We start from the raw sequence: 7,609 nt of genomic DNA on the forward strand, positions 1-7,609 counted from the left end.
GCGCGCGCGCGCGCGCGCTGATGTTTGGAGGAAACTGGAGATGGAGTGCGACCACTCCCTGTGTGTGTGTGCGTGTGTGTCACTTCTTGTTTTGAACTTGGTGTAGCGTTAAAGATTCTCAGAAACAATAACCGATCAGTGCTGATCGATACCTGAACAGCTGGTTCTGCTAAACTCTTGCTTATGTTGAAATGACTGAACTCAAAGTTTGTCCCTGTGAGAGTGTCACAGCAGTGTACACGCACTATACCTGAGTAACGACTGACTTACTGCAGCACACTCGCAGTGTGCCTGCTGCTGACATCCCCACGATCACAGTGTGAAGCTTCAGTTTATTCAGATTATTATGGATTATCAGGGGAACAGTACCTGTACTAATGTTACCTGCACAGGCTAGTTTTGTCTGTGAGGAGCAGATCAGAGTTTAGGATGTTTATTGAACTGAACACATTAATCTGCTGACACAACAAGCCAAGAAAACATCTTTACGCACTGAGCCCGGCAACACAGACTGTACACAAAAGATGGACGTAGGCCTCTGACGTCATTCATCAGGGTTTTGTTTTTTTTAGATTTCACATTCTGAGTTTTTAGTTATTTTTGTAGCAGGAAGTGACCATATTTGGACAAAAGGATAGCATGCTAAGTTATCAGCTAATGCTAGCTCACTTGGTTATCAGACTGCAGAGGAGTGACACTCACACACACACACACACACACACACACACAAGCCTGGTGGTGAAGGCGAGACTTTCACATGTGAGTCAAACGTCTGTAGTTTGGTCTGAGCTGGCGTGCTGGGCGGCGCTCATCTTGCTTTTTGCGGTTTTAGCTTGAATCTTCTCACAGTCTTGGATGAGTGACGTGTTGTTTGGTGCTCGGTTGTCCCAAACCGGGTCTGCTGCTTTAAGTCTGCTGATATTTTTGGTTGTTTTAGCCCCGATTTGGTTTAATCCCAGTCATCATTAACCTGTAGATGTCTGACCGTCCATCTCAGAGACTAATTTCCACGTCTGAGGTTCATGAGTTATTCCTGGAAGTATCTGCAGAGAAACACTAATGTAACACAGCCCTAATGTAGAGTTCAGGCTATAATTCTTCAGTTTTAATTTTCATGACATCGAAGCTGCAGCAAGAACTCGGGTGTTGTCACCTAAACTACAAAAGTGTGAGACGGTAAAGTCACTGCGAGAAAGTCACAAAAATCTGTGTCAATGCTGGAAAAACACGACTAATCTTGTCCACGACGACGTCACGCAGAGCATCGGCAGCTGCGCTCAGATGTGAATCAAAAACATCACAGTCAGCTAGCCGAGGCACCCCGGGACTGAGACAGGAAGTCAGAGGGCGGCGGTGTCAGTGCGGCGAAGCTCGTGACCCGGGCCCACCTCTGACCCACCTCTCTGCTGTTTGGTCATTGATGTGGTTTGATCCTGGGATTGGTGTGATGTTGGTCTGTTTGATGTTCTGGGCTCGTGTGGGTTAATCCCTGTGCTGCTGGTGCGTTCAGGTGTTTCGTGGACACGCGTTTTCACCTGGTCTGGACATGTTACAGCCGCCGTAGTCCCGCTCGGCGCTGCCTGTCGTTGTGTGTTCGGGGCAGCGATGTTGATGCTTGCTGGGATATTTCTGGGTGGTGCAGGTTCGGTTGAGGTCCAGGATTTGGTGCAGTTTGTTATTTCTGAGCCTGGGGTGCAAATAAGACTGAAAGCGGACAGTTTGGACACGCCGGCTTCGGGGAACACTTTTCCTTCATACCAGCTGCTGCTGGATGAAGAGAATGGCGGGCAAACCCTTCCCGTTTCGGTTTCGTCACAGACGGTTCCTCTTTGGCAGTCGGAGCGTCTGTCAGGGCGAGGACGAACTGTGCACCGCCCCCTTCTCCCCCGATGGAGGGGCGCTCACGGTGAGACTCGATGGCCTGTAACGTTTCTCTGGTATTCTGTGTTTGTGCTGTCAGTGTGGTTTGGTTCAGAATCCCGGGGAGTTCGACTGCTCTCTGGAGTTTCTGTCCCCAGTTTGGTGAAATTTTCTCCACTGCTGTAAATGTGTGTTTGCAGCCCAACAGCCTCTGCTGGTGGAAGTTTGTTCTTCAGCCTTTTAGTCCCAGTGCTGTAAAAATATAAGAGTAATAAAGAGTAAACAAGCTGAGAGATGAGTGCGAACAGAATAATCATCACCGACTGCTGCAGCTGTAACAACAGCAGTGTGTGTGTGTGGGAGGCTACAGCGACGCCCCCCAGGATCCAGAGGCAGACAGAGATGGATCATCCACGGCCCCCCCAAGATTAACGAAGACTTGAGTCCACACGCCTCTGCGACGACTCCAGCAGCAGGAGGAGGAGGAAGGAGGAGCGCGCACTGCTAAGGGGTCACATCAGTGCAAACCCAGATCCGGATCTCAGGGCTCCAGGTGCCCAAGAACCGCCCACTACCCAGCAGAGCCCCACCCCCCGACACAGGTCGAAGCCACCCCAGGCCACAACGGAAAATCCAGCCACGCACCCGAGAACCACCAAGTACCCACAGCCCAGTTATCAGATGATGATGGTCTATAAAGAACATAAAGATAAAACAATTTAAGGCTGCAGCTGAGAGATGAGTCCTGCAGAGACGTTCGTCTGCTGACTGATGGCACGCAGCAGGAAAACCAGCACTTTAGTTTCTCTGGATGTTTCTGTGGCTGCTGTGTTTTTACGGTGAGGGCGGCGTGGAGCGGAGACACTGTGGTAGCTGTTTGACCTGCACGCCAGCGTTCGCTTGCTTCATAACGGCAAGGACACATTTTTGTACTCTGCCCCGTTTGCTTCAAGTTCCCCTTTTTTGTCCTGGACGTGTCACAATCTGCTGCTGCTGTGAGAGGTCCTGTGCAGCAGGTGTGTTTGCCACAGGGGGTTTCTCATTTTTGAAAGTCAGAAAAAGCCCACAGAGCCGCGAGGACTTCTGTAAAAGCGGCAGCTCCGGTTTTAGAGACGTTCCCGGCTGTGGGAAGGCTCAGTTCCTCTGCGGCTCAGGAAGCTCGCTCTGAACCAGCAGAAGAAAATAAAAATACAAGAAAAGAAGACAGCTGACGAGACGAAACCAAAGCTCTTTGTTACTTCCTGAAACACAGACACCCGAAGCCAGAACACTCATAAAAGAGACGGCGGCCGCTGGTCACCGTCACCACAGAGAAATGTTTCCCATTAGAGCCGGACGCCAGAGCCCAGCTGTTACTCTGAGGCTGGCAGCGAACAGCACCACAGTTTTCCATAACGTGAAGTCTCACACTCAAACAAATGTAAAGAAGTCGAGTGGACATGGAGCCGCTGCGTGTTTCAGAGCTCTGTGTCAGTGCCCGATACACGAGCTGAGCTCAGCACGCAGCGAGCCTCAGCCTGCACTTCCTGTTCCCTCGTCTGGAAGCCCTTTTTCTGATCCGAGGTCTCTCGTCAAGAACGTCAGACGCTTCCACAGCAGGGGACAGGCTAGCAGGTGGATACGTGAGACTACAGGAGGTGGGCGGAGCTTTAGAGGTGATGACAGTGAAGTCATGTGACTGTTTGCAGCCCTGCAGTGTTTGTTTACAAAAATCATAAAGGTGCATCCTCTTTATCTAGCTGAACATGTAGCTATGACTTCTGTCAACAGGAAACAGGATTTATGGACACATGTAAATAGAGTTTATGCACCGCTAACGAGCATGAAAGTGAATCTGAGCTGTGAGCAGCTCTGTGAGGATCTCCAGGCTTCCTGAGAAACACTCAAAGCTCTTCTTTGGATGTTTCTGCCTGTGTTCTGTTCTCTGTCAGGATCAGTCAGAGAGACTTTATTTACTGTAAGGGGCAATTAAGATAGATGCCCTGCCCACCGTACATACAAAACACAAACATCACATTGGGGAGACCGGTCAGGCTAGGTAGCACTGGCCGGTCGACCAACGAGCAGCGACCCGGAACCGAAACAATGGAAAATGCACAACACGAGGAAAGACGAGGAGAACAAAGACTGAACTCCAACGGGGAGATCGGTTTGAGAACAGAAAAAAACACAGCTGATGATAACCAGATGTTTCCAGATGTTCCTGCTGGTGGATCAGACTCTGACGGAACTTTTCAGAGTTTGTAATTCAGTTTATCAAAGATCTCGGCAACACTGACGACCTGCAGCTGGACCCACGACAGCCACGCTTCACTGGGACGTCCTCACTGGGACGTCTCTGATGAGGCTTCAGTGAGCAGCAGACCATCAGCCTGAAGGTCTCTCAGCTCCTGTGTCACTTGGAATCAGTTTGTTGGTGCAAAAATCCTGTTTGTATGTCAAACTGTGTTTGTGTGACAGGCTGCTGGTAACAAAATTAAGTTGTGTGTGTGGACACAACGCTGGTCGTGCTTTATTGGGTCACAGCTCAGAGTTGCGGGTGAACTCTGTGGTCAGGTGCGAGGACCGGACTGGAGTGAAAAAGCAGCCGATGTCCAAAGAAAGAAACCGTTGCTCATGTACATTTCAAACATTGTGCGGCTGCTTGGAAGGAAAAGGTAAAAAACAAATGGGGGGGAGGCTCAAGACTTTTGATAAAGCTGGGTGTGGCTTCTGTGGGTCTCCACTTACTGAGCGTGCACCATGTCCTGCTCCAACCTTTGTTACCCAAAGCTGAGATGGTGACGTCCAGAATGTCTCCACAGGTGCAGTCCACCAACGGGTGACATCACGGAGGCTCCTCCCTTTCCCCCGATTGGCTGCGGGCAGAAGCGTGAGGCTGTTCGCCGCCAGCTCAGCATCTCGTGTCTCTAACGGGTTTCTTACTGATTAAGTGTCTCCAAAAATAAAAGAGCAGATTCACACTTTAATCACACAGTTCCAGGAAGGCAGCGTTTACACGGCCGGCTGCAGGTCACCGCGCTCTGTTCTGCTTCCTCTTTTTGTCCTCGCAGTGTGACTCTGTTCCCCTCGCGTCTGCTTTCAGGCCGAGCCGCTTGGCGTTAGGACGAGCAGAGCTAAAGCTGCTGTGTTTTCACCTAGTGGACATTAGAGCAAGTGCAGCGTGATGCAGTTTTCTGTCTGTGAAAGCACGATGATGATAGCGATGGTGTTGCCGTACGTGAGCTTGACGTGTTGAAATGAGCGCCACGCCTCTGCGCTCACGCAGCCTGCAGTGGAGTTCCTGCTATATTTCAACATGAAACCACAGCGGCGTGTTCCTGCTGAGGGCTTCCTTTTTTCTGAAGCTGCGAGCGTTACAACAGGACGCCGTTACAACACTCCAACAGCCGGGTGTGCTCCACCGGCGTCCTCAGCAGTAGAAGTGTGTCACTGCGTCATTTCTCTCAGACGTCAGACATGAACTGTCTGATAAACACATTGGCGAGCTGCGGCGGTCCCGTGACACCCCCATCCCCACCCTGACCACCCTAACACAGTCCCGCAGCTTCCTGTTGAAATAACGGTGAAAACTGACTCTCCTACAGCAGCTTTGCATGACTCACTGCTTTAAATAATCCTTCTTTGTCTTTAAAACAAGCTGCTTTGCTCTTTAGGCCCCGCCTTCCTCTCTGCCGGTTGGGTGACTTCTGGAGGCCAGCTGATGAGCGACGCAGGCCTGCACAGACGTCTGGGCTCATGGCACCGAGCGTTCACTGTGTTTGAGTACATACAGTCTGTGCCAATATATTAGGTACACCTTTTCTTCAGCACTGCTTCGATTCTTCGCAGCTCAGATTCAAGGCGGGGCCGGAAACATTCCTCAGAGGTTCTGGTCCATGTTGACATGACATCATCATGACATCATCAAACAGCTGCTGCAGATGTGTCTGAATGTCGCAGCAGAAATTGAGAGGAGAGGTTTGCCCAACAACCAATCACAGGTCGTCTTGGCCGTGTCTCTGTGTCTGAATGAGTCGAGTTGCTGCCATGCGATTGGCTGATTGAATAACATTGTTAATGACCAGCTGAACAGTACCTCGCCATCAGCGCTCAGTTTTCCTTCAGACGTGTACATGTTCTTGTGGCGCTACAGGGGTCAAAGGTCACAGCTCTGCGCTTGTGTCGATGCGAGCGAGAGAAGAATAAGCAGGAAAAGCGTGAGATCAGAGGTTAAGGCTTCCAGCAGCAGTGAGCTCAGCTGACCTCCACCCATACGGAGCGAGGGGAGGATGGGGTTGGCGTCCCCAGAGTCTGGGCTGAGCCTCGCTCTCCGCCCACACATCTGGAGAGCGTCTGCAGACCGCCTGTCGTCAGCGCTGTCGGTCCTCGAGTGTGCGAAGTCAGACTACGAAACTGAAACTTTCACTGATAGAAAAACCACAGAGAGGCTGAAACGCCTCAAACGACTGCGAGCAGCTGTGTTTTCATCCAGATTAGACGCACAGCTGGAGACGGCGTGCTTCACTCCTCTGCTGGTGTACAACTGTTATTACTGAATGACAGTAGCCACAAAACACGACCTAAAAGCTGCAGAAACAGACGACGGCACACAGGCCGAACACGGCTCAGACCGGCAGCCCGTCTCATTATTGCTAGAATCACGTTTAAGATGATAATAAAACAATGAAATGTTACGTTTCAGTTTTTTGCTGCTCGTCATGGAACCGCTGAGGTCATCATGCACTGCTTTCCTTTTCTTCTTCGTTGGTGCTGCTGCTGTTTTTCCTCATAGACAGTTTTTGGAGTTTGTGTCCAGAAATCAGAAGTTCAGACTCGATCAGGAGGATGAGACTGTGGAGTGAATGTGGGTCTGGACTGTGGGGAGGAAGAACTCCCTGTTAACAGGAAGGGACTTCCGGCACAGTAAGGATCAGGCAGGGGGCGTGTGGTTGGCAGTCCTGGGTGATCTCTGATCTGATGCTCTAAAACCATCGAAGGCCTCAGCCACACAGACCTGGACGCTCGTTCTACTTTTAAACCGGTCTGCAGGCATGTGTGTGAGGGGGGTCAAATATATGGGCCGGGGCCTAAAAGAGGCCCGCCAAAGGGTCCAGTGCACGTTACACAGTTACACACTGTGACTCGCCCACGGTGTGTAACTGTGTGTTCTTCTTCTTTCTAGCGTTTTCATGTCTTCCTTTATTCCATCCATCCACCGTTTCGTTGGCCTGCCACGGGGTCGCTGACCTCCGGGCTCAAGCCTCATTGCTGTTTTTTCCACTGAGCTGTCGTCGGAGCGTAATACGTGTCCGCACCACCGTAGCCGTGCCTCGCACATTTTTTTCCGTGATTGGTGCGATGCCGAGCCGCTTTCTGACGTCTTCATTCATGACTTGGTCCCAACGCGTGAGGCCTAGACACCACCTGAGCATTCGCATTTCCATCGTGTGCAGGGCCTGTTTGTGCGTGGCGGTGGCTGGCCAACACTCCGATCCATACAGGGCAACTGGGCGGACCACAGTCTCGTAAATCTTGAGATGGTCTGGCATTCCACGGTCACTTAGCCCACCAGTCACTTGACGCCACTTCGTCCATGCGGCATTGACCCTTGCTCGCACGTCCTGAAGGATATCCCGTCACCACTGATCATCGATCACAAGTACTTGAATCGGTCAGCCTTCTTCAGGTCTTCCCCGTCGATGTTAATGGTGCCATCAGTTTGGGGGCCAGCTTCCACGTACTCGGTCTTCTTGATGTTGAGTCTCAA

This window comes from Haplochromis burtoni, unplaced genomic scaffold (genome assembly GCF_018398535.1).
Source record: "Haplochromis burtoni strain Fernald_Lab_line unplaced genomic scaffold, NCSU_Asbu1 Contig_505, whole genome shotgun sequence".
NCBI lineage: Eukaryota > Metazoa > Chordata > Actinopteri > Cichliformes > Cichlidae > Haplochromis > Haplochromis burtoni.